Raw genomic sequence first — 24,885 nt, forward strand, 5'->3', positions numbered from 1 at the left:
TATTACTTATATTATTATATTACTTCGACTTTATACGCAAGTCTTTTAGCGTTTTTTTTTACAACTTAGAATGGCAAACAAGATGACGGCCCACCTGATATAAAGTGGTAACCGTCGACTATAGACATGAGCAGTACCGTGGACATAACAGAGTGTACTGTTTCGCCCATGATAATTTTTAATGTAATGTAATGTTAGTGACAAGTTTAGGCAATCTTTCTCACTATTTCTGCCTACAACTGCTACTACTGCAAACTATTTAAATCTATGAACCGATCTCAAGATGTTTATTTAGACTAGTTTAACGACCTGTATTCGACTCGAAACAGATATTTCTTACATTTCTATTCTCTGTTCTGTTTGTTCTAAAAAATAAAGAGTCGTTATTATCTTAAACCGGTTTAAAAAAAACGTTATCGTAACAATTCGATATTGTCTCACTATTGGACATATCAAGTACACACACACACATATACACACACACACACACACACACACAGAGAGAGAGAGAGAGAGAGAGAGAGAGAGAGAGAAAGAGAGAAAGAAAGTGAAAGAGAGAAGAGACTCTCTTATATGGGGGTCCCATATAAGAAAATCTTTTACTAATACTATAAAGAGAAAGGATTTAATTTTTGTATGTTTGTTTGTAATGAATAAACTCAAAAAATGATTCAAACGATTTTAAAAATTCTCTTACCCATGGAAAGCTACATTATCAGCGAGTGACATAGACTATACCTTATTTTTTTAAATTTTATTTATAATTTTCAAAAGCGAATTGAAAAACTCCTTTTTAAAGTCGGTTGAAAATAGATAATATACGAGTACACTAAAAAAAATATAAGCATAACTTTTTTTACGGAAATCCTGTCGACATTTTTCCAAACGACTACTGCATGGGGTTCTTCAAAAAAAGGATTAAACAGATATCTTCAGGGTCGCATAATACGCCTGGTATCGCAAGCATTCATAGGTTACAGTAACCGCTTACCATCAGGTGAGCCGTATACCTCTTTACCACATCAATTTTATTTAAAAACAAAATACAAACGATTTCGGACCTTAATCCTTTCGGAAGTGAGTCGAAAGTGGAGCTAAGCCCTTGACCTGTGAGATAGTCTGTACGTACTTACTGTTGTACACGCTATGTGCTATTTTAGAACAGTTTCAACCTGTACGCGCACTATATCTCGATTGGATTCCGTCGCTGCATCTTTTCATTAATCTATTCTTATTCGAGTACATAGAAAAAGTTGCAGCATCAAGGCGACCAATCGCAAATATTGACGGGAGAAATCTCAATTTTCCTCAGCAATTACAAGACATTTGGCACTGATATTTATGTATTTCATTTATAATATAATGTCCTTAACATTAATTTGGCCATAGCTTAAACTCACGATTGATAAAATTTTTGCTCTTAGAAAACGAAGATTTACATTTTACAAGCAAACGGGATTGATTTAACGACTCAAATTTTTTGCATACATTGAACTAAGTAAACACTTCAAAATGCTAATTATTTTTTCTGCAATAATCAAAATAATCAAAATCAAATGAAATAATAAAAAAATCTAAAAGAACTCAATAATTATTTATTTATATAAAAAAAGTTTCAGCCAATCCAACTGATTGGTAATAACATTTTATATGTAATTATTTAGATTTATATAAATATTTTTATTTATGAACGGATTGAAATAAAACAAACACAAAATGTTAAGCATTAGTGAAAACCGCGTTCAAATCGGTCGAGTCCTTTTTGAGATTAACGTGCACAAACGTATAGAGTATCAGACATACAGACAAGACAAAAATTCTAATTGTTTTGGGTTCTATTATGTTCACAAGGCCCCCCAATAACAGTTTTTCTTATATATCTTCCATGTACAGACCAGTTACGATTGTGGTCCCAGCATAGAATAGGCCACCCCTTTCTTTCCCGTGGCTTTCGTAAGAGGTGAATAAAGGAACATAATGGTAGAGGGATGGACAGCAGGGTCGCTCTTAAAACATCTGTGAAATCCTAACTGCAGTTGCCAACTCACCTGCCAAGCAACTACTGGCCAAACTCCTCTTACGGAAAAGGCTTATGTTCCGCAGTGGACAGTTAACGGCTAAAATAATAATCCTATATATATGAAGGTGGGCTGTTGGATAACGATTATAGCTATCCAAGCCCAAAACGTGGTTAATGACATCCGATTTCATTGTTAATAACCTCCATTCTTTATCTTGGTTAGTAATTTTAAATGAATACCTTAAACCTAAATAATACAGAGTCTAAAATGCCACGGAAGCACCGGGAATTATTTTTGCCGGACTCGTGCCGGCGTTATCCAATTTAAAAACAATTTTGGATTTAATGAATTATTTAATACATACGGCTGATCCCGGGCACGTTCAAGTGCAAATAAATTTTTTAAGCACGTTTCGTCTTCGTAACGTACTTGGTTTGCGTTTTAAAAGAATTTCAAAAAGGAAGTTCTGAAGTTCTCAGTTCGTCTAAATATTTTTGGGACTATCTTGGAATTTTTGCGCAATTTCGAGGTCATACAGTAACTGGTTACCATCAGACGGACTGCATGTTTGCGTGCCACTTTCGTAGTATAAAAAATTGTATAAATCAAGATGAATTTGGTCTAAAAAGACACTTAAAAAATGCCGTTTAAAAATGTTAAAATATCATTTTTTTGGACTTTTATAGTAGGATTTATAACGAACATCATTCCGTTCCATTCCATTCAATTTTATTTCATTCGTATGTATTCGATTCAATTCAGTTCCATTTAATTCATTTCATTCAATTCAATTCCATTATTACATTCCACTCAATTCCATTTCGTTCAATTCCATTCTATTCCATTTAACTCTATTCATTCCCATTTCTATTGCATTCAATTTCTTTTCGTTTTATTTCATCGTCATTTATCGACATGTTAATGGCTAAAATCGGTTATTTTTAACAGACTTCAAAAATGGAAAAGTTTCTCAGGTCGGTTGTATTTTTTATTTTTATTTTATACCGTCACAACTTCGTTATTTATAAATCGATTAGGAAATTTATGTTTTTCATCTGAAAGATTATACTTTAATATTGAACCCGTAGATTTTTTATAAAAATCGATTCAGAAGTTTAGTCTTAAACCAAAATAACTGATATTGCTAAGAAGTAAAAATTTTTATTTAATGCAGAGCAATATGTAAATTTATAGTGGAGAGATGGGCAGCAGCGTTCCTCTTAAAACATTTGTGAGAGCCTAACTTCGGTTGCCATACCGCCTGCCAAGCGTGGCGACTACTGGCAAAACTCCCCTTATGGGGAAGGCTTATGTTCAGCAGTGGACAGTTAACGGCTGAAATATAAAAAAAAATAAGTACTTGTAATATTATTTATCCTTAGAAAGCCGTGGCGTGTCAGCTTGTATTCAAGATAAACATCACGACGTTATAAGCCTTTTAAATCCTCAAACAGAATATTACAGAAGGTCAGAGAGTAACCGAGTGGTACATTAATATCTTGGAAATTGTATGAACGTCATGGAAGATTTCTGCTGGGGGTCTACCATGAAATGAAATTCCAAATTTTCGGGCTCAATTTCGTGTTTTTGTTTGTACCCTGTAAATGGAACTTAACATTTCGTTTGTCATAAATCCTACCATAAAAGTTTAAAGGAACGATATTTTAACATTTTTTAATATTTTTAAATGGTACGTATCATGTAATTTTAGCATCAAATTTTTGTTTCGTTCGGATCCCAAATTTTGGAAAACATTTCATGGTAGGCTCTCTGATCAGAAATTATAAGATACGAGTATCTATATACGATCTCGTAATCATAGTGGATACATATTTATTCATTAATATCTGTATGTATACATGGTAGACTTAATACTAAAAGCATTCTCTTCCAGTCAACCATAGGAAAGTGTCAGAATACCCGAAGGCGGTATTAGTAATAATCGATTTACATACATACTAAATCGCCGTGTGTGTCGCGGCCCACCTGATGGAAAGTGTTAACCGTCGCCTATAGACATGAGCAGTACCATGGACATAACAGAGTATACTGTTTAAACGTCTCAACGTCTCGTCTTTTTCTAAACCGATTTTGGAATTCTTTTTTTTATCTCAAAGTATAGATCAGTCCCATAATCAGAATCGAAATTTTATCAAAAAGGAAGCTATATGAGAAGAACTATTATAGGGGGGAGGGGGCTTTATGAACGCACTAGAACCGACAACAATGATTTTTAGAATTTTTGTTTGTCTGTACGTTTGTGTACGCTAATCTCAGAAATGGCTTAACCGATATGAACGCGATATTCACTAACGCGTTGCGGTTTACTTCACTTAACATTTAGTGTTTGTTTTATTTCAATCGGTTCTCAAATAAAAAAGTTATATCAAACTAAGGAATCACATATAAAATGCTATAAAATAACCGATCAGTTGAATTGGCTGACACTTTATGAAGGTATTAGGTACCTAATTATCAATTAAGTATAAATATGTTTATATATATATATATATATATATATATATATATATATATATATATATATATATATATATATATATATATATATATATATATATATATATATATATTCTTTATTGCACTTGTAAGTTACATATAAAATAATGTATTTATAAATGTTGTGAGCAAGGGTGGACTTATCTCTGATGGAGATCTCTTCCAGTCAACCCAATGCAAGACCGGATTCATGAAGGGATCCAATGGGAATGATATACGGGAACTACTTGAAAGCGGGCAACGCCGCGGGAAACGTCTAGTAGTACATATGATCACATATAAATTAATAGGTAATTACGTACAGCTGCCACCAACTTACAGTGCCATGTGCCAATCCCCGAGCTAAATATAACCGTGTATTGATTTTATCCATCGTCTGTTGTTTACGATGTCCCCTATATATACAAAAAATGTACCTCTAAACAAGAAATGGAAGAAATACCACCTTTTTTTCCTTCATTTTAAATTTTCCTTAATCATTTTATTTATTTTATTATTTATTCATTAGTACAAATATGTGTACATGGCGGACTTAATGCTAAAAGTATTCTCTCCCAGTCGACCATAGGAAAGTGTCAGAATACTTGAATGCGGTACTAGTAATTGTTGATATACATACATACTAAAATTACATATATAAACGAATAAATATATATGAATAACAAATATACTTACACATATATGACATATACTATATTGTATACGAAATTGAGAATAATATAAAGCACTTACTGCTCGGATAAAGTAAAAAAGTGAGTATGAACGTTTTTTTTTTGGAAGACGGTCTAGTCGGTAGTCTCTTAATGGCATCAGGAAGGCATCAGAAATGTGTTTAAAAATTAACTGCGTAACTAATGAACGAATATTAATTTATTAATTTTTTATAGTACGCAACGCAGGTGGCAAACAAGCATACAGCCCGTCTGATGGTAAACGGTCACTGTAGCCTATACACGCCTGCAACACTAGGGGTGTCACGTGCGCATTGCTGACCCTGAAGAAACGTTTTTGAACAACCCCATACTGTAGTCTCTAGGGAAAACCTCGGCAGGGTGCTCATTCCACAGCTTGAGCGTTCGCGGGGTAAAAATTCCTTTGAAACCGCATTGTACTTATTAAAGTAACTAAGATTTATTTGGCCCTTTTTTCGAGCGAATTAAACACGACCGATTAGAGCCGGCGTCCCTCAAGGCGCTGTCCTCTCCCCCACCCTCTTCTCGTTGTACACCAACGACATCCCGCGTCAGCCCCGAGTGCAAATCGCCCTCTTTGCTGATGATACAGCCCTATATGTGGACAGCACGTCGGCCGCCTGTGCAGCCAACAGGCTTCAACGGGCGGTGGACGAGCTGGCCTACTGGTTCAGAAAATGGCGCATCGAAGTCAACCCAGATAAAAGCGCCGCCGTGCTTTTCACGGCCAAAAGAAAACCATCCCTTCCCGCCTCTATTCAGCTGTTTGGCACGCCCGTCCCCTGGACGAACGAAGCCAAATACCTAGGCGTGACACTAGATTCCAAGTTGAGTTTCGCATCTCATCTTAAGCGCGTCCGAGGCCTGGCCAATTTTATACTGGGACGCCTCCATCCCTTTATTAACAAGCGCAGCCAATTGTCGCTTAACGCAAAGCTGACGCTCTATAAAGCATGTATAAGACCGGTGATGACGTACGCTAGTGTCGTCTTCGCCCACGCCCTTCCTTCATTACTTCACCCCCTTCAGGTGGTGCAAAATAAATTTCTGCGACGGGCCACGGGCGCCCCGTGGTACGTGCGCAACGTGGATCTACACCGCGACCTCAAAATACCCACTATAAGGCAATTTATGAAGCAAGCGTCTCGACGCTACTTTGCCTCAGCCGAGTCCCATTCAAATCCGCTCATAGTAAGAGCGGTCAAATACAAACCCCCCATAGAGAACGTCGCTCCAAAACGTCGTCGCCCGAGGCACGCACTCTTGGACCCCGATGATCCAACTACGACGGCAAACGCGTCTCCCTCCCTACCTACCGCGGAACCCTCGACAAGAGCCCCTACAAACACACCCACACATCGCACACACCGCCCCCGCCGGCGGGGGCGAAGAACCCTCGCGACACACGGTCCGCGCGCGATCAGGTTTGCGCCCGAGCGCATAACAACCGCGTCGCAATCTCACCCACCCAGACGTACCGACCCTTCGCCGTCCCTCGACGGGGGTCGAAGTGCGGTGGCCTAAGCCGAGGCCGAGCCACTCTGGCGCCCTTAGGCGCACACACACACCGCAGTCCATAAGAAAGAGTCGACACCTCTGTCGCTCCCCTCTCGCGGGCTTGGAGTGCCATCAGCACTCGCCCCTGCATTCGCGTCCGGTGAAGCTGTAAAGGCCACACACGGCCAACAGCAAACACATTCAGAAAAAAAAAAAAAAAAAAGAGCGAATTAAAAAGAAGATTTTTAATTTTTTTTTTCTTTGTTACCTTTACCAAAAGGAGACTTTGTACAAAAGTCGATTGCTTGGGTACCTCTGTCCCATTCGTGTTTCAACCGTGAAGCAGTTGTGTATGCATGGCTGTGTTTCGGTTTGAAGGGTGTGGGATATGGCATGAATTTACAGGGTACAGAGGAATAACACCCGAGTCCTCAGGAATGGCAACGCATTAGGGGTATCATGGGCGTAACAGTATACTCTGTTAAGTCCATGGTACTGCTCATGTCTATAGGCGACGGTTACCACTTTCCATCAGGAGGGCCGTCAGCTTGTTTGCCATTCTAAGTTGTATAAAAAAAATACCTCAAAACTCCGTTAGTTGTAAATCGATTTGAAAAATCTTTTTTTTTTTTTATCAGAAATGGTATACTCGTACTTATAGATTAGTCCCACAGAAATTTTATCAAAATTGGTACAGTAGTTAAGATAAATAGATACCACTGTATTATAAATAAGAATGTGTGTTTGTTCGTTTATAACACTTTCACGTCTAAATCGCTGAACCGATTGTTATTAATTTTGGTGTAAAGACAGATCGGGCCCTGGAGACGGTTATAGACAACTTTTCTCTCGGTCAATGAGCATATCTCGGCCACGCGGACGAAGTCACGAGGGAAAGCTAGTAACAGTATTAATTCTATCTATGGATAGATAGATACTCTTTATTGTTTCCTCCAAAAGATGACAGTAGTAAACTTATTATAAATATAAACAATTACAAGAAATAATCACAATGAGAAAACAATGGGCGACCTTATCGCTAAGAGCGATCTCTTCCAGGCAACCTTTGGATGGAGAGGAGTAACAAACAATTTAGTTTTAAATTAAAATAACGGTTTTTGCAATAATTGAAGTTGTTTTTGGAACATAATCTTAATTTTAAAGATGAAAATGGAATGATAACCGCGCCTACACTATAGAGTAAGAAGGGGTGGTCCCGACATAGAATGGGCCACCACGTCCTTTCCCGTGGGTGTCGTAAGAGGTCGCCTCTAAGGGAATTTAATAATCAAAAGATGGGTAGCAGCGTCCCTATTAAAACATCTCTAAAACCGAAATGCGGTTGGCAACCCCACTGCCAAACATGGCAACTACTGGCAGAACACACTCAAGGGGGAGGCTTACGTTCAGCAGTGGACTGTTAAAAGCCGATATGATGATAAAGATATAAAATTAAAAACGGTAAAACAGGAAATAAAGATATTCAGTAATAGTACATTACCGCAGCGGCCAGCAACTGAGGCATTGATGGACGAACGTGCAAATGTGGGCCGAGGCGTGGCCGAGGCACACATACGTGAGTCCATCAATGCCTAGTTGTGGCCAAGGCTTGTATAGTACTTTTCTCAAACAATGCGCGGAAATCAAAAACACAATTTTACTTTTTAAGTTCAATGACGAATAACGAACAATAATAATTTTTCACGCGCCATAATGTTCCTTCCTGAGGAAGCCTATGTCCAGCAGTGGACGGATAATGGCTGAAATGTTGATGATGACGAAAGAATAGATTGCCAATGAGAAGATTAGAAAAAGAAAAAATCTATGCATGTACGAAATTTCACTCAAATCCGTTCAGTAATTTTTCCTTGACAAACGTCGTGAGTGACAGTACTAGAATTAATAAGTGAGTTACGTACACATATCTACCGTGAAAGAACGTAACTCGCTGGCTAATGCAATTGGACGAGCTTGCGTTCAACAGGTTGTTAGACACACCAGGGTTGTCACTCCTTATTAATTGAAATAATAATTTATGATTTAAAATACAACATAAATATTAAATATTTTATTGTATTTTGTTAAGGAGAGGAACTTGCTGAAAATTTGCGCTGTGCAGCTGTACACATTGCACTGGGACACTCGCAGTACCAGCTGAGCCTGTTCCTTTTGCCTAATATAAGACACTTAGGAGGAAAGGGATTGTTAGTAATGGAGACTGAGAATCCCATTGCTAGCAATATACCCAACCAGGTCGATATCCTCGCGGTTCTCCCTGGAAACTATCATGGTTAATTCCTGATGAATTCGTCATGATGGGCTAACTGGCCTGTTTTCATTCTCATCGATCACCCTTCACTGGTGCTCCGCCAGCGTATCCCGTTAACGCAGGCGGGGTTACCATACCATTTTCACCCATAAGAGACTACTAGATGTATTAGTACAATTGACCGTACGTATGTTGTTTTGTCAAAATCTATTGAACCGCGACAGTTTAATTGGTAGCCAAGAACAGTTTGAATGGGAAAAATAAATATGGGCTTTTCACGTTTCTCCGGGCAATTTTTTCAAGTTTTTTTCTTCATAAAAACCTTTCTCGTATTTCAACGAATATTCTAAAAATAATTAAATTGTGTACCACAAAAAAAAACTATTTCCATTTTTTTTATAACACAGAGGGTAAACGAACAAACGGTAAGCGGCATGCATTACCGGATGGTAAGTGACTACCGCCGCCAATGATCACCCGCTACAGCAGAGGCATTGCAGGTGTACTGCAGGACTTTTAAAAAGGAATATGCTCTATTCTTGAAGGCCACGAATTGTGACAAAACCAGTTACTTTGATTTAAAAACTAAACCACTGAATCGATTCTGATGAAATTTCTACGAGACCAACCTGTAAGCATATCCTTTCAGATAAAGAATTTTACAAATCCGTTTACAGCTGGCGGAGTTATGAGGTATCAAACAGAAAAAAAATACAACCCAATTTAGGACCTTCTTTTTTTCGAAGTAGGTTAAAGTAATATAGAATTCATCAAGACATTTTCGAGGCCATGCTCTCAGCAATACAATTACACAATTACCAATAATTAACCCTTTTCCCGCGACTTCGTCCGCGTGACCGGAATATGTTTACTGGGCATAAAAAGTTAAATTTTTTTTTACAACACAAGTGGGCAAACGAGCATGCGGCTCACCTGATGGTAAGTGACTACCGCCGCCCATGATCACCCACAACACCAACGGCATTGCAGGTGTGCTGCCGGCCTTTTAAAAAGGAATATGCTCTTTTCTTGAAGGTTATGTTGTCGTATCGGTTCGAAAATACTGCTGCTGGAAGTTGATTCCAAAGATTGGTTGTGCGTGGAAGAAAGTGCCTTGAAAAACGCACGGTGGAGGACCGCCATTCGTCCAGATGATTGGGATGAAACTCTAGTTTGTGGCGGGTTGTACGGTGGTGAAAATCATCATACAATCGTAGGATCAGGTGGTTAGAATGAACAATTACCGAAAGCAAATTCTGAAGGATGGCACTGAGAACATCTGTCGGGCATGTCGCCATCCCGGAGAGCCACTCGGACATGTGCTTTCGGGTTGTTCAGCTCTTGCCAACACTGAGTACGTGCAAAGACACAATCAGGTAGCCAAAATAAGGCCGTTAATTGTCCACGCGTATACTTAATTGGCCGTGTGGTCCTGGGTTAAAATAGGCCATCCATACCCGTGACTGTCGCAAGACTAAGGGACGGCGAGGGATGGACAGCAGCGTTCCTCTTAAAACATCTCTAAAGCCTAACTGCGGTTATTTTTAATGAATGATAATTGAATGGTAGCGCCGCCTGCGCTAACGGTATACGCTAGCGGGGCACCAGTGTGGGATGATCCGTGAAAATGAAAAGGCAGGTCAATTAGCCCATCAGGATGAATACACTTGGAATTCAGCACGATGGTTTCCAGGGGGAACCACGAGGAGGTCGACCTGTTAGGGTATATTGTTAGCAATGGAACTGGTAATCTGCATTACTAACAAGCCCTTCCCCCAGCCTAACTGCAGTTGCCAATCCGCTTGTCAAACGTGGCAACTACTGGCAAACCCTCCCAAGGTGGATTACGTTCAGGAGTGGACAGTTAAGGCCTTATATGTTATGATGTTGACACAAAATTTCATACCGATAAGTTAAGCCATTAAATATTGTAAATTTTCTATCGACTTCAAAAAAGAAGAACGTTTTCAATTCGTTTGTATTTTTTTTATGTTTGTTACCTCATAACTGCGCCAATTTTAAATCGATTTAGAAAATTTATTTCTCATCTACTAAGTAGATAGTACAAACTGGTCCCAAAGAAGTTTTACCAAATTGTTTGTAATTCAGTTTTTAGATCGAAAAAGGTTGTGTCACTGAGCGATTTGGCTTAATTTTTTTTTTTTTTGGAAACTTTGAGCACTAGTTTTAGTATTTGTAAAGTCTTTAGAGGTATATATAGTGCTCGTGAATGGCAACGCATGGGGGGGTATTATGGGCGAAACAGTATACTCTGTTATGTCCATGGTACTGCTCATGTCTATAGGCGACGGTTACCACTTTCCATCAGGTGGGCCGTCAGCTTGTTTGCCACTCTACGTTACATAAATAAAAAATCATAATATTAATAAAGATAGAAGGTTAATCTAGGGTTTTATAAAAGACATAAAAAAAAAAACTCCGACGAGATATTTTCAAAAGCTTTTCAGGTAATCTCGAGGTTAAACTAATAATAAATTGACTTTGTTACATAATTAATCTCTTATTTCACTCTCACGGGGTTTACTATTACGGCCCGTAAAAACGAGAGTAAAGCAATTATTTTAATTTTTCTATACTCGTGTACAATACGATCTTTAGGGGGGAAAGGGATTGTTAGTAATGGAGACTGAGAATCCCATTGCTAGCAATATACCCAACCAGATCGACCTCCTCGTGGTTCTCCCTGGAAACTATCATGGTTAATTCCTGATGAATTCATCATGATGGGCTAACTGGCCTGTTTTCATTCTCATCTGTCTCCCTTCACTGGTGCTCCGCCAGCGTATCCCGTTAGCGCAGGCGGGGTTACCATACCATTTCCAATCATAAAAAAAAATACGATCTTTAGAATTAATGAGGCCATGCAATAATTTCATACATTCTTTTAATAATCACCTATTTCTTTAACAGACTTCGAAAAAAAAGGTTCTTTTGTCGATTGTTTTTTTATTAAGTTTGTAACCCCATAACTCAGTCAGTTCTAAACCGGTTTGGAAAATTCTTTTTTATCTGAAAGTATATACTTACAGTGTAATTCCATAGGAATCAAAATAACCGGTTTTATCACAATTGCGGAAATAAGAGATTAATTCACAGCGGTGGTGTTCGTTAATAAGCTGCCTAAGGAATTAAAGTCACTGAATGATTTAAATATTTTTAGGACAAAATTGAAGTCATTACTGCTAGAAAGGTGTCTGTACTCAATTGACGAATTCTAATTATAGTATATATATATATAATATATATATATATATATATATATATATATATATATATATATATATATATATATATATATACTAGCTGACCCCGCAAACGTTGTTTTGCTAAATACATTATTTCTAGAAAATAGGAAATGAGCCCGGCTTCTTCCTTATCGCTCCTCCGTAATGTAACTGATCGATTGGTAGTTGATCAGTTATCGACCGGTGAAGGTTGACGATTAATTTAAATTAAGAAAAAAGATATAACTAAAGCAAATTGTAATTATAAACTATACATGAAAATTATATTCGATTGCCATCTTGCAAGCCTATTGCGGCATATAAAAATCGCGATTAAAAAACAGGAGTTGATCGTAAAAGGGTGAAAATTTAAAGTTGTATGTATTTTTCAATTCTAAAACATATTTAAATAAAAATAAAAAATTTGTCAAAAAAAATTTTAAAAAAAATTTTGGGGGTGGGTCACCCTTATTATTGAGGGGTATGAAAAATAGATGTTGGGCGATTCTCAGACCTACCCAATATATACACAAAATTTCATGAAAATCGGTAAAGGCGTTTCGGAGGAGTTTGGTAACAAACACCGTGACACGAGAATTTTATATATTAGATGTTGTTTATGTTAAGAGATGACTAAGTGACTGTAATATTTGTTTTGTGCTTAATTTAATATATATTTTATGTACTGTATGAAATTATTGTATCTACTATGACATTCAAATACAAAAAATTTTGTTAATGAATAAATAAAATAAAAAAAAAAAAATTGAAGTCGGTTTTTTCGTGAATCTTTAATTATTTATTAAACAAAAGGCCATGACTATATTGGAATCATGATCATCATCATATCAGACGTTAAGAGTCCACTGCTGAACAGACTCTTTCTCCATAAAGAGGGTTCTGCCAGTAGTTGCCACGTTTGGCATGCGGGTGTTATTTTTTTTTTATACAACTTAGAATGGCAAACAAGCTGACGGCCCACCTGATGGAAAGTGGTAACCGTCGCCTATAGACATGAGCAGTACCATGGACATAACAGAGTATACTGTTTCACCCATGATACCCCCCTTGCGTTGCCATGCCTGAGGACTCAGGTGTTATTCCTCTGTACACAGTAAATTCACGCCATATCCCACCCTTCAAACTGAAACACAGCCATGCAAACACAACGGCTTCGGTTGAAACACGAATGGGACAGAGGTACCCGAGCAATCGACTTTTGTACAAAGTCTCCCTCTGGTAAATTTGAAACTTATTATAAATATAAACAATCACAAGCAATAATCACAATGAGAAAACAATGGGCGACCTTATCGCTAAGAGCGATCTCTTCCAGGCAACCTTTGGATGGAGAGGAGTAATTATAAACAGTTTGATCGGAGACACTATGAAAATTCTGTCGTTTTTAAATGCATATAGAGATATAAATATATATTGGTACTCATTATTATATATATATAAACACCCATAAAATTACATAACAACATATAAATACTTACTTACATATTATATATACAATACATATAACACAAAGTTATAAATTTTTTAGATATTTTATTTATTTTATTTATTTACACTTTATTGCACCAAGTAAAAATAGAAATAACAAATACAGTAAATATTAATGAGAAGTGATACAAAAGGCGGCCTTATCGCCAAGCAATCTCTTCCAGACAAACTTTAGAGTGGGTAGAGGACATTGAGAAAAAGACAAAGGGTAGGTGGCGCACTATTATATAAATATTATCATATATACAAACATATATACATACATACATATATAATATATACACAATTAAATATATACATAACATACACATACTTAATAGCACACATACAACAGAAAAAAAATGACGAAGGAAAACGAAGAGAGAACACATACATCTGAAGAATTATGTATATAATGATGATGAATCATGTTAACAATTAACGAAATTGTGACATTGTCATATTTGATAGGTCACACCCACTTGTTGGCTGCGATGTCTAACTGTGACAACCCTAGCATACATTATTTCAAGCGAAAGGACCAATTAAGAGTCTGAGTGATCTCGACTGAACTCCACTTTCCTACGTATGAATCCGTAACAGGCGACTTGATACGTTTAAACAGTGCCTTTTAACCCTTAAAAGTCTGATTTTTTAATCAAATAAAAAAATATATAACTGTACCCTTTACTGTGTTTACTAATGGGGAAAAATAGTAAACAAGTAGTAAAAGAATCAAAACGAAATTTATATATATTTATTTAAAAAAAAAAACATTTGGCAACATGTAAACAGCCAAATATTAAAATTAATTCGATTGTAGGCGCCCAATGCGATTTATAACCCCGGTATCAAATTTTTTTTATACAACTTAGAATAGCAAACAAGCTGACGGCCCACCTGATGGAAAGTGGTAACCGTCGCCTATAGACATGAGCAGTACCATGGACATAACAGAGTATACTGTTTCGCCCTTGACACCCAAGCAATCGAGATATATATATATATATATATATATATATATATATATATATATATATATATATATATATATATATATATATATATATATATATATATATATATATATAATTCAAATCTATAAATGACAAAGTTCTGAGGTAACAAACATAAAAACTACCGAATTGAGACATACCTCCTTTTCGAAGTCGGTCAAAAGTTAACATTTATTTATTTATTTATTTATTAAAATAATGTAACCAACATGTTGTTACTCTGTCACGTCCGTAACGGGTCACAAGCCAAGTGTTATCTGACGGATGCACAGGTTTACGGCCCTTGAACTGTTAGGTACATTCATTGTTTACATTGCAACTTTATTTACACCATTATATTGCCTTATTAGTAGTCATACATTGAGTCATACAAATATCATACAAACATGTATTTAATTAAAATTATATTCCTATCCACTTTAGGTTTGTATGAAGAGAACTATTGAGGAGTCAATCTCGCCTTTGTATACGTACATTTGCTTTCGACTGTCATTCTGTACGTAAGTATTGTTAATATGTACATTAAGGTATAGATAGACAAATCAATACATATAATCGTAACTGGTCGCCGTCTGTACATGGAAGATATATAAGAAAAACTATTATAGGGAAGCTTTATGAACGAAATAGAACACAAAACAATGACGTTTTAGATTTTTTGTCTGTTTGTCTGTATGTTTGTGCGCGCTAATCTCAGAAAAGGCTTAACCGATTTGAATGCGGTTTCCACTAATGCGTTGCGGTTTGCTCCACTTAACATTTAGCGTGTTGTGTTTGTTTTATTACAATCGGTTCATAAATAAAAAAGTTATATTGAGATACATTTACTTCATGTTTATTCCAAAATATTTATTCAAGAATGTTTATTCCAGAATGTTTAATAAATAAATTTCCACCCGTGCAAACTCGGGCCTGCCCGCAGAAAGTATCGATTAATGAGCATTTCAATACAATTCTAGCCTTCGGAATTGTAATTACTAACCGCGTGACGTCACAGGGCATCTAATTACTTCTCTAGTGAAACTTCAGGGCCGTATTAGGGCTCGCACGGGGCTCTAGTAGAGGCAAAACATATATTGGAACAGTGAAACACAACAGGTTTAAAAAAATAACAACTCAGAGTTGTTTACTTGACGACTCTAATCACCAAATTGATATTGTGGTAATGTTAAACGAAATTATATCTAATAAATATTTATAGCATTTTTTTAATTTACTTTTTCTGTCAAATTTGGCACCGATATGTACTCGTAGCATTGCATTTAAATGGTCCGGAGCAAGAGAGTGCATTTTTTAATTGTCCTCCCCTTAACTATAAAATTGCCCCCATGTGGGGAGTAGGCTCCACGTTGGGAAACACCGGTCTACTACCTATGTTGAAACGGTTTTTCGATATCACATTATGTTATTGTGAAATTGGCTTAACGGACAATTTTTATAGTGGATCAGAAACAAATGCAATAGGTTCCTTATTTTACCTATACTAAACCAGATGGACTATAGATATAACCCCTAAACAGCGAGGGGAAAGGGATTGTTATAAATGGGGATTAGTAATCCTATTAATAACAATATACCCTATCAGGACGACCTCCTCGCGGTTCCCCCTGGAAACCATCGTGAATGATTCATTAGTGAATTTGTCATGATGGGCTAACTGACCTGCTTCATTCTCTTATCATCTCCCACTGGTGCCCCGCCAGTGTATACCGATAGGGCCGGCGGGATCACTATTCCATCATTAAAAATAAAACTCCTAAACAGTAAACCGTAAACTCTATTCATTATGCATTTTCCATTCGTGCCGTTTCCTGGTGGAAGCTCGTGGAGGTTGATCTAATAGGGTGAGGGAAAAAGGATTGTTAACGATGAGATTTAACAGCCCTATTGCTAGCAATACACCCCATCAGGTCGACCTCCACGCGGTTCCCCCTGAAAACCATAATGGTTAATTCTTGTTCAGTTGGTTACTATGGGCCAACTGATCTGCCTTCATCGTTACTTGTCACCTTTCACTGGTATTCCGCCAGTGTATACCGATAGCGCAGGCGGGATTACAATTCAATTATCACTCATTAAAAAAAATTGCTAGCAATAGATTAGAGAATTATTTGACCCAATATATAACAATCCTTTTGCCCCGGGCCCCGCAAACTGCATTAACAAATAAATCCGCCACTGTATAATGGTACCTTAAAATAATTGCCTCGCTTGTTATTCCTGCGCGTAACAAATTGCCTGGCCCACATTATCCGTCAATTCACATTTTTTTTTGTGACTTGAATCATAAAATAATACGGTCCCAGATCTTCACGGGGACATGGAAATAAAAGATTTCATTACGTTTCGGTCGTTTGTAATTAAGTTAAGACGTGGACGAGAAAAAATCCGGCTGAGTACGTGTCGAGTATACTTAAACAGGGGAGTAGTGGAGTGTATAACTTTGTAACTTAATATTACTTATGTTAATAATAATAATAACTTATTGACCTGGTGAACTTTATATCACCTACAACGCCATCTGTTATAATTAAAGATTGTGTCCCACAAAAAAATCGATTTCAATTGTGAGAAAACCTGTTATTTTGAACTAAAAATTAAACTACTAAATCGATTATGATAAAATTTCTACAGAACCAATATTTTTTTTATACAACTTTGAATGGCAAACAAACTAACGGTCCACCTGATGGAAAGTGGTAACCGTCGCCTATAGATATGAGCAGTAGCATGGACATAATAGAGTATACTGTTACGCCCATGATACCCCTAATGCGTTGCCATTCCTGAGGACTCAGGTGTTATTCCTCTGTACCCAGTAAATTCACACCATATCCCACCCTTCAAACCGAAACACAGCCATGCAAACACAACTGCTTCACGGTTGAAACACGAATGGGACAGAGGTACCCAAGCAATCGACTTTTGTACAAAGTCTCCCTCTGGTAAGTATATGTAAGTATATGCTTTCAGATGATAAAATAATTTTACAAATCGGTTTATAACTGATGAAGTTATGAGGTAATAAACATAAACCAAGTTACCAGAGGAAGACTTTGTACAAAAGTCGATTGCTTGGGTACTTCTGTCCCATTCGTGTTTCAACCGTGAAGCAGTTGTGTTTGCATGGCTGTGTTTCGGTTTGAAGGGTGGGATATGACAGTGAATTTACTGGGTACAGAGGAATAACACCTGAGTCCTCAGGAATGGCAACGGATGGGGGGTATCATGGGCGAAACAGTATACTCTGTTATGTCCATGGTACTGCTCATGTCTATAGGCGACGGTTACCACTTTCCATCAGGTGGGCCGTCTGCTTGTTTGCCATTCTAAGTTGTATAAAAAAAAACCTCTGTTTACGGAGTATTCCTGTAATAATCCCACGAAAACTTAGTTACATTTTCATTATGTTTTATTTATATAGATTACATGTAAATCCACAGTGTAAACTCATTGTGCTTACCAGTTGTTTTTGTCAATGCGCAAAGCTATCCACTTTAATATTCGGAATGCTTTCCCAATAACCCGGATACTTGGAAGTCATTAATTTTAGACAAGCGATTTGCAAGTTAGTCCCCGTGCACAATGGCCGGATAGCGGTGAAGTGAATAACTTCAAAGTTTCACTTCAATCACATTGATGAAGTTCAGAGGTCGGTTCTGAGATGTCATGTAATTTATTAAAGTTATTTATTATTTTGACGATTGACTAGTAACCCGCCCCGGTTTCGCACTTCTCATTTTAGTAATAAATTAAATTGCCGTGTAGTCTCAGTACGAATAGGTCGCCACTTTTCCTTACCTTCTATTATAATGTTCATAAGTTCGTCGTGTCGTGTCAAGTGTCCTAACATTTTTTCCCTTCTGATCTCAACAGTTCTTATGAAGAAACAAAGAGAGATATTAAAAAAAAAATGTTAGGGGTCTTAATAGGACCAATAGATGCCATAATAACAAGTTCAACCGACTTCAAAAAGGAGGTTGACTGGAAGAAATCCTTTCAAGGAATAAGTCCGCCTGTGTACATTTTTGTTGTAACCTAATATAAATATTAGGGGGAAAGGGATTGTTAGTAATGGGTTCTAATAATCTTATTAATAGCAATATACCCTATTAGGTCGACCACCACGCGGTTCCCCCAGGAAACCATTGTGGTTAGTTCTTTTGGAATTCGACACCTGCTTTATCATCGTCTATCATGCCCCGCCAGTATATACCGATAGCGCATGCGCAGGTACCATTCCATTATCACCCATTATAAAAACAAAAAGTCCACTGCATGGAATGGAATTCGTGTATATACTAACATTTAAACAGTACCAAATTTTACTATAACTATTAGAAATAATAATATGTTAACAATAGTATTTTGGACATGACGCAACGACTTAAATAAATATATGTGCTGATTTTGTAGAAATGAAAACAAATAATCTGCAACAATGAAAACTAAACATATGTTTGTAATGGAATAACGGAACGCAAATAAACTAGGCAACTAGGTAACATAACAATGAGTAAAATTCTAACAACAACGAATTACGTAGAGGGAATGATAAATTAAAAACTGTAAATCAATGGTTGCCTCCTTTTTTTTTATACAACTTAGAATGGCAAACAAGCTGACGGCCCACCTGATGGAAAGTGGTAATCGTCGCCTATAAACATGAGCAGTACCATGGACATAACATAGTATACTGTTTCGCCCATGATACCCCCCATCCGTTGCCATTCCTGAGGACTCAGGTGTTATGCCTCTGAATTGACCAATCTAAAGTATATCGTTTCAGATAAAAAAAAAAGAATTTTCCAAATTCCTAACATAGTAAAAAACAAAGTCGCTGTCGCTGTCTGTCCGTCCCTATGTATGCTTAAATCTTTAAAACTACGCAACGGATTTTGAAGCGGTTTTTTTATTAGATAAAGTGATTCAAGAGGAAGGTTTATATTTATAATACATGCATAATATAGTAGAGAAACACTGATAATTTTAAAGGTTTTTTTTATACAACTTAGAATGGCAAATAGGCTGACGGCCCACCTGATGGAAAGTGATAACCGTGATCTGATGTAATGTGCACCTGTGTGAAGCCGGGGCGGGTCGCTAGTCAGTTTATAAATGACAGAATTATATGGTAACAAACATAAAAAAAATACAACCAATTTGACAACTACCTCCCGTTTTTAATGTCGTCTTCGATCGTGGCAAAATTAATTATTCTGATTTAAAAACTACTCACCGATTTTGATGGCACCAATCTGTTAAGTAGGTATATACTTTCAAATAAAAAAAAACCAAACCGGTTTGTGAATGACGTTGTTCTGAATTAATAAACATAAGAAAAATATCAACTGAATTAAAAATCTTCAAAGATTCTTGAAGTTAGTTCTGTAATAACTATTTTATTGAACAATACGTATCAAGCCTTATTGGAACCGGATTTATTGCATGTTAATAGCCACTGATATCACCTTCGCAGGTAATATTAGAAACAATTGATACCCGCCCGCTACATTATGATGATATAGCGTTTTGATAAACAAAATTAGGTACTTTTTTTTTATATCTAACAAACACAGGCTTGGGGAAATGTTTAAAAAGTTATTAAAAATAAAATATAATTAATTAAACATGTTAATTTATTATATATTTATAATTCGAGTATGCATAAATATTTAACTGTTTAATTGTAAGAAGATTTTAATAAATTATAGTGTAGTAAATACCGTATATGTCCACAGAATAAATAATAGTAGTGCAACTACTCACCTTATTCCAGAGCTTCCAAATTTAAAAATTCTCTAAAACTGTGAAAATATCACATCGCACTTTTTTTTTAAACACTATACACATAGGCAAAGGAAACGGTTACATAGTAACATAAAGATGGTACAATACAAACACGTATCAAACCTTTAGAACCAAGTGTTCGACAGATCTAATGCTCTTTTATTAGAAATTAATCATTTGTTCAATTATTAGCAATTAGTTCACACTCGGGTAGTCCGCTCGTCCTAAAAACGTTACTGAGGTACATCGCAACGGGTACCTATTCAAAAATTCACAAGTAAAAAAAATGCGGAAAATATTAACGAAATAAATAAACACGTCTACACTCATAGACAGAATGCCCGGTACTGAACTGAAAACTGAACGTATCCGAGCCGTATAGCTTTCAGCAAATCTATAAGAGAAAGTACACAATATATCCGTCCTTTTCCATTCGATAACGCCGACCAACATCCCTCTCTTTTATTATCCTGCCCACTTAGTGAAAAAAGTTGATACGAAAAAATATTGAGTATGCCCTAATTACGCGTGGAATGGAACGTGTTCATACTTTATTTTCATTTGACAATTAATAAATATTGTTTTTGGCGGGAATCGCGCACGTCAAGAAGTTTTCGGCGGGAAATCTTTGACAGCTTAGAAGATTATTTATATATATATTTTTTTTTATTTAATCAGTCGCCTCGGCTCGAATATTATTAATGGTATACAATATAGTTATAGTAGACATATACTTACTATTTATATATTTCCTCCAAAAATTACGGTAAATAATAAACATAGCTAAGACAAAAAATACAAAAAGAAGTTCATAGAGTAAAATAATGGCTGACTTTATTACTAAAAGCGATTCTTCCAGGCTATCTTTGAATGTAGTGGCGTTCTTTCTCTACAAGTGAGATATAAGGGAGTTTATTAATTTATTATATTTGTAATTATTAATTTGAATAATTTATAACATTGTTTTATGAAAAAAACAGCTCAAAACATAATTCCCGTGTTAAACCGACCGACCAACGGCATTGCAGGTGTTTAAAAAGGAAATAAAAAGCCTTTTAAAAAGGAATATACTCTTTTTTTGAAGGTTATGTTGTCGTATCGGTTCGGTAATACTGCTGCTGAATATATGGGATGAAACTTTAGTTAGTGGCGGGTTATACCATGGTGAAAATCAGCAATTTTTTTTTTATGTTTGTTACTTCATAACTCCATTAGTTCCAAAAGATACATAATCCATATTTGGAAAATTGTTTTTTTTTTTAATTAGAAAGTATATACTTACAGATTGGTCCCATAGAGATTTTATCAAAATCGGCTCAGTAATTTAGTTTATAAATCAAAACAACCAGTTTTGCCACATTTAAATTTTTTTTTTTAACAAACACGTTTTTTAATTATTGAGCAGTTATGTAAAAATAGAGTCGCATTAAACCTTTATCGTTTTGAAATAGTTTGAAAACAGTTTTATTGTCTTTGCACAGTCTCTGTAATGGAAAGCAATCGTTATCATCTCAGCTTTAAACAACTAAAGTGCAGAAAACTAGAAATTAGAGAAAAAAACAACTTTTTTTATGCAACTTAAAATGGCAAACAAGCTGACGGCCCACCTGATGGAAAGTGGTAACCGTCGCCTATAGACATGAGCAGTACCATGGACATAACAGAGTATACTGTTTCAGCCATGATACCCTCCACTCGTTGCAATTCCTGAGGACTTAGGTGTTATTCCTCCGTACCCTGTAAATTCACGCCATATCCCACCCTTCAAACGGAAACACAGCCATGCAAACAAAACTGCTTTACGGTTGAAACACGAATGGGACAGAGATACAAAAGCAAACGACTTTTGTACAAAGTCTCTCTCTGATAATGTATGTATGCTTATGTGTATGTGTGTGTGTGTGTGTGTGTGTGTGTGTGTGTGTGTATGTGTTTGTGTTTGCAAGTCTTCGTGGTATAAATAAAAGGTATTTCTCAAGTTAAAATGTTACTCATTTAGTCTAATAGAGCGTCACTTCGTCAATGTAATAGAAGCTATTCCGTTCATCGGAGGTCTGTAAGAAAAATCGAGAAAATTCTATCAACGTTCGGAAGTCTAATTGGAAATTATAAAGTAAAAAAATCGGATACATTGTAAGCGGAACTTTTTTAATTTTTTTTTTATATAACTTAGAATTAGCAATGAGGAGGTCCTGCTTAGGGTTAAGGAAAAAAGACAAATTATTAGAACTATTGAGGACAGAAGGGAAAAATGTTAGGACACTTGATACGACACGACGAACTTATGAACATTATAATAGAGGGTAAGATAGAGGGAGGGAGGGGAAGAGGGAGACCAAGGCATAGTTACATCAGGCAGCTCAAGGAAGGAGTTGGTGTCGTGTCGTATTAAGAGATGAAGAGACTCGCTGAAAATCGTAGTGAGTGGCAAGAGCTCCACCGACAAGAGCGCAGCTCTTAAATAAGATAGATAGATAGATAGTTACTAAATTTGGTATTGATGATACGGCATGTATCGTCATCATCATCAATCATCATATTCAACCTTTAATTGCACATACCAAAGGGAGACTTTGTACAAAAGTCGATTGCTTGGGTACCTCTGTCTTATTCGTGTTTCAACCGTAAAGCAGTTGTGTTTGCATGGCCATGTTTCGATTTGAAGGGTGGGATATGGCAGTGAATTTATAGGGTACAGAGGAATAACACCTGAGTCCTCAGGAATGGCAACGCATGGGCGGGTATCATGGGCGAAACAGTATACTCTGTTATGTCCATGGTACTGCTCATGTCTATAGGCGACGGTTACCACTTTCCATCAGGTGGGCCGTCAGCTTGTTTGCCATTCTAAGTTGTATAAAAAAAAACACTGCTAAACATAAGCTTACCCCTTGGGCGGTTTTGCCAGCAATTAAGTTTTGGTGATATTTTAAGACAGAAACCGCTGCCCAGCCATCGGCTATTAAGTTCCCTTAGAGATAATATTTTTCTTACAAAACACTTATTATACCTAACATTAAGATATCAAATCTAAACTAAGTCAAGAGAGGAGAGAGTTTAAACTAAAATAGACGCAAAATAAACTATGTTTCCATTAAAAACTTATCAAGTTATAATTGTGTTTATATTCAACAATATTACAATAACAAACAAACAAACTTTATAATAACTAAGTTACAAATAAACCGGTTTATTGCTTTGGGTTACTGTTTTAAATAGTTTGTAACTAATAGATAATAATAAAGACAATAAACTAACATACAAACATCACAATTGTCTATATAGAGCAACTAATTCTAAAAAAACGTTTAAAGATACTCAGTCATTTATTGATTGACGCAGAATTTATTTTAATCTATGTATTAAATTATTTAATATAATAAAATTGTAACAAGATGGTGTCTGTACATGGGATATCATCATCATGTATATGTATATTCTTTATTGCACTAAAACATACAGTAACAACAATAAGTTAATAACAATGTTAGCAAAGGCGAACTTATCTCTAAAAGAGATTTCTTCCAGTCAACGTGAGTGGGAAGTAGTAGTGCTAAACAGAAGTTAAAATAAATATTTACATAAATTATTATATATATACATTTGAAGGATACAATATTAATATATACATATTAGAAGCTGAGCTGAGAAGCTTCAGTACCCTGGTTTAAGCAAAGACGTCTAGATCTAGAAGGAGGAGGTAACAATTGAAACGGGGAACGAAGGTAGAAAGGAGAATTGGGACATTAAAGACATTATAAAAGATCAATATCACTGTCCTCTGCTGAATATAAGCCTTCTTCTAGGGGTTTTTCCAGTAGTTGCCATGTTTGGCAGGCAGATTAGCAACCGCAATTACGCTTTGGAGATGTTTTAAGAGGGGCACTGCTGCCAATCCCTCGCCCTCCCTTAGTTGCCTCTTACGACACCCGCGGGAAAGGAAGAGATGCCTGGACCACACGGGAATATAGATAGATAGATAGATACTCCTTACTGTTTCCTCCAAAAGATTACAATAGTAAACTTATTATAAATATAAACAATTACAAGAAATAATCACAATGAGAAAACAATGGGCGACCTTATCGCTAAGAGCGATCTCTTGCAGGCAACCTTTGGATGGAGAGGAGTAATTATAAACAATTCGGTGGGAGGCACGATGAATAATTTTGTTAGTTCTAAATATGGGAGATGTGATACATGTAATATATTTAAGTAAAATGAAATGAGAAGTCTTTATAAGAGCAACAGAGATCAAAACAATAAGTTTTAGAAATTTTGTCTGTCTGTACGTTTGTTTTCGCATCACGCAAAAAATAGGATACCAAATTGGATGCAGTTCTTCTAATT

At 36.3% G+C, this 24,885-nt stretch overlaps 1 protein-coding gene across 2 annotated transcripts in view; it reads right to left on the bottom strand.

Moving 5' to 3' along the window:
- LOC113513442 (diacylglycerol kinase 1) overlaps positions 1-20,873 on the bottom strand; it is a 129,634-nt gene extending 108,761 nt beyond the window's left edge. The window contains exon 1 of one of the 2 annotated variants that reach the window (XM_031914403.2): positions 20,515-20,873. The gene's annotated coding sequence lies outside the window, so the exon portion shown is untranslated. Of the gene's footprint in view, positions 1-19,984; positions 20,297-20,514 lie in introns of those variants that run through there. The other variant, XM_052898357.1, reaches the window with a different exon arrangement.
- Positions 20,874-24,885: the final 4,012 nt, after the last annotated feature.

Source organism: Galleria mellonella, unplaced genomic scaffold, assembly GCF_026898425.1.
Source record: "Galleria mellonella isolate WM207_F2 unplaced genomic scaffold, CSIRO_AGI_GalMel_v1 utg424, whole genome shotgun sequence".
NCBI classification, from domain to species: domain Eukaryota; kingdom Metazoa; phylum Arthropoda; class Insecta; order Lepidoptera; family Pyralidae; genus Galleria; species Galleria mellonella.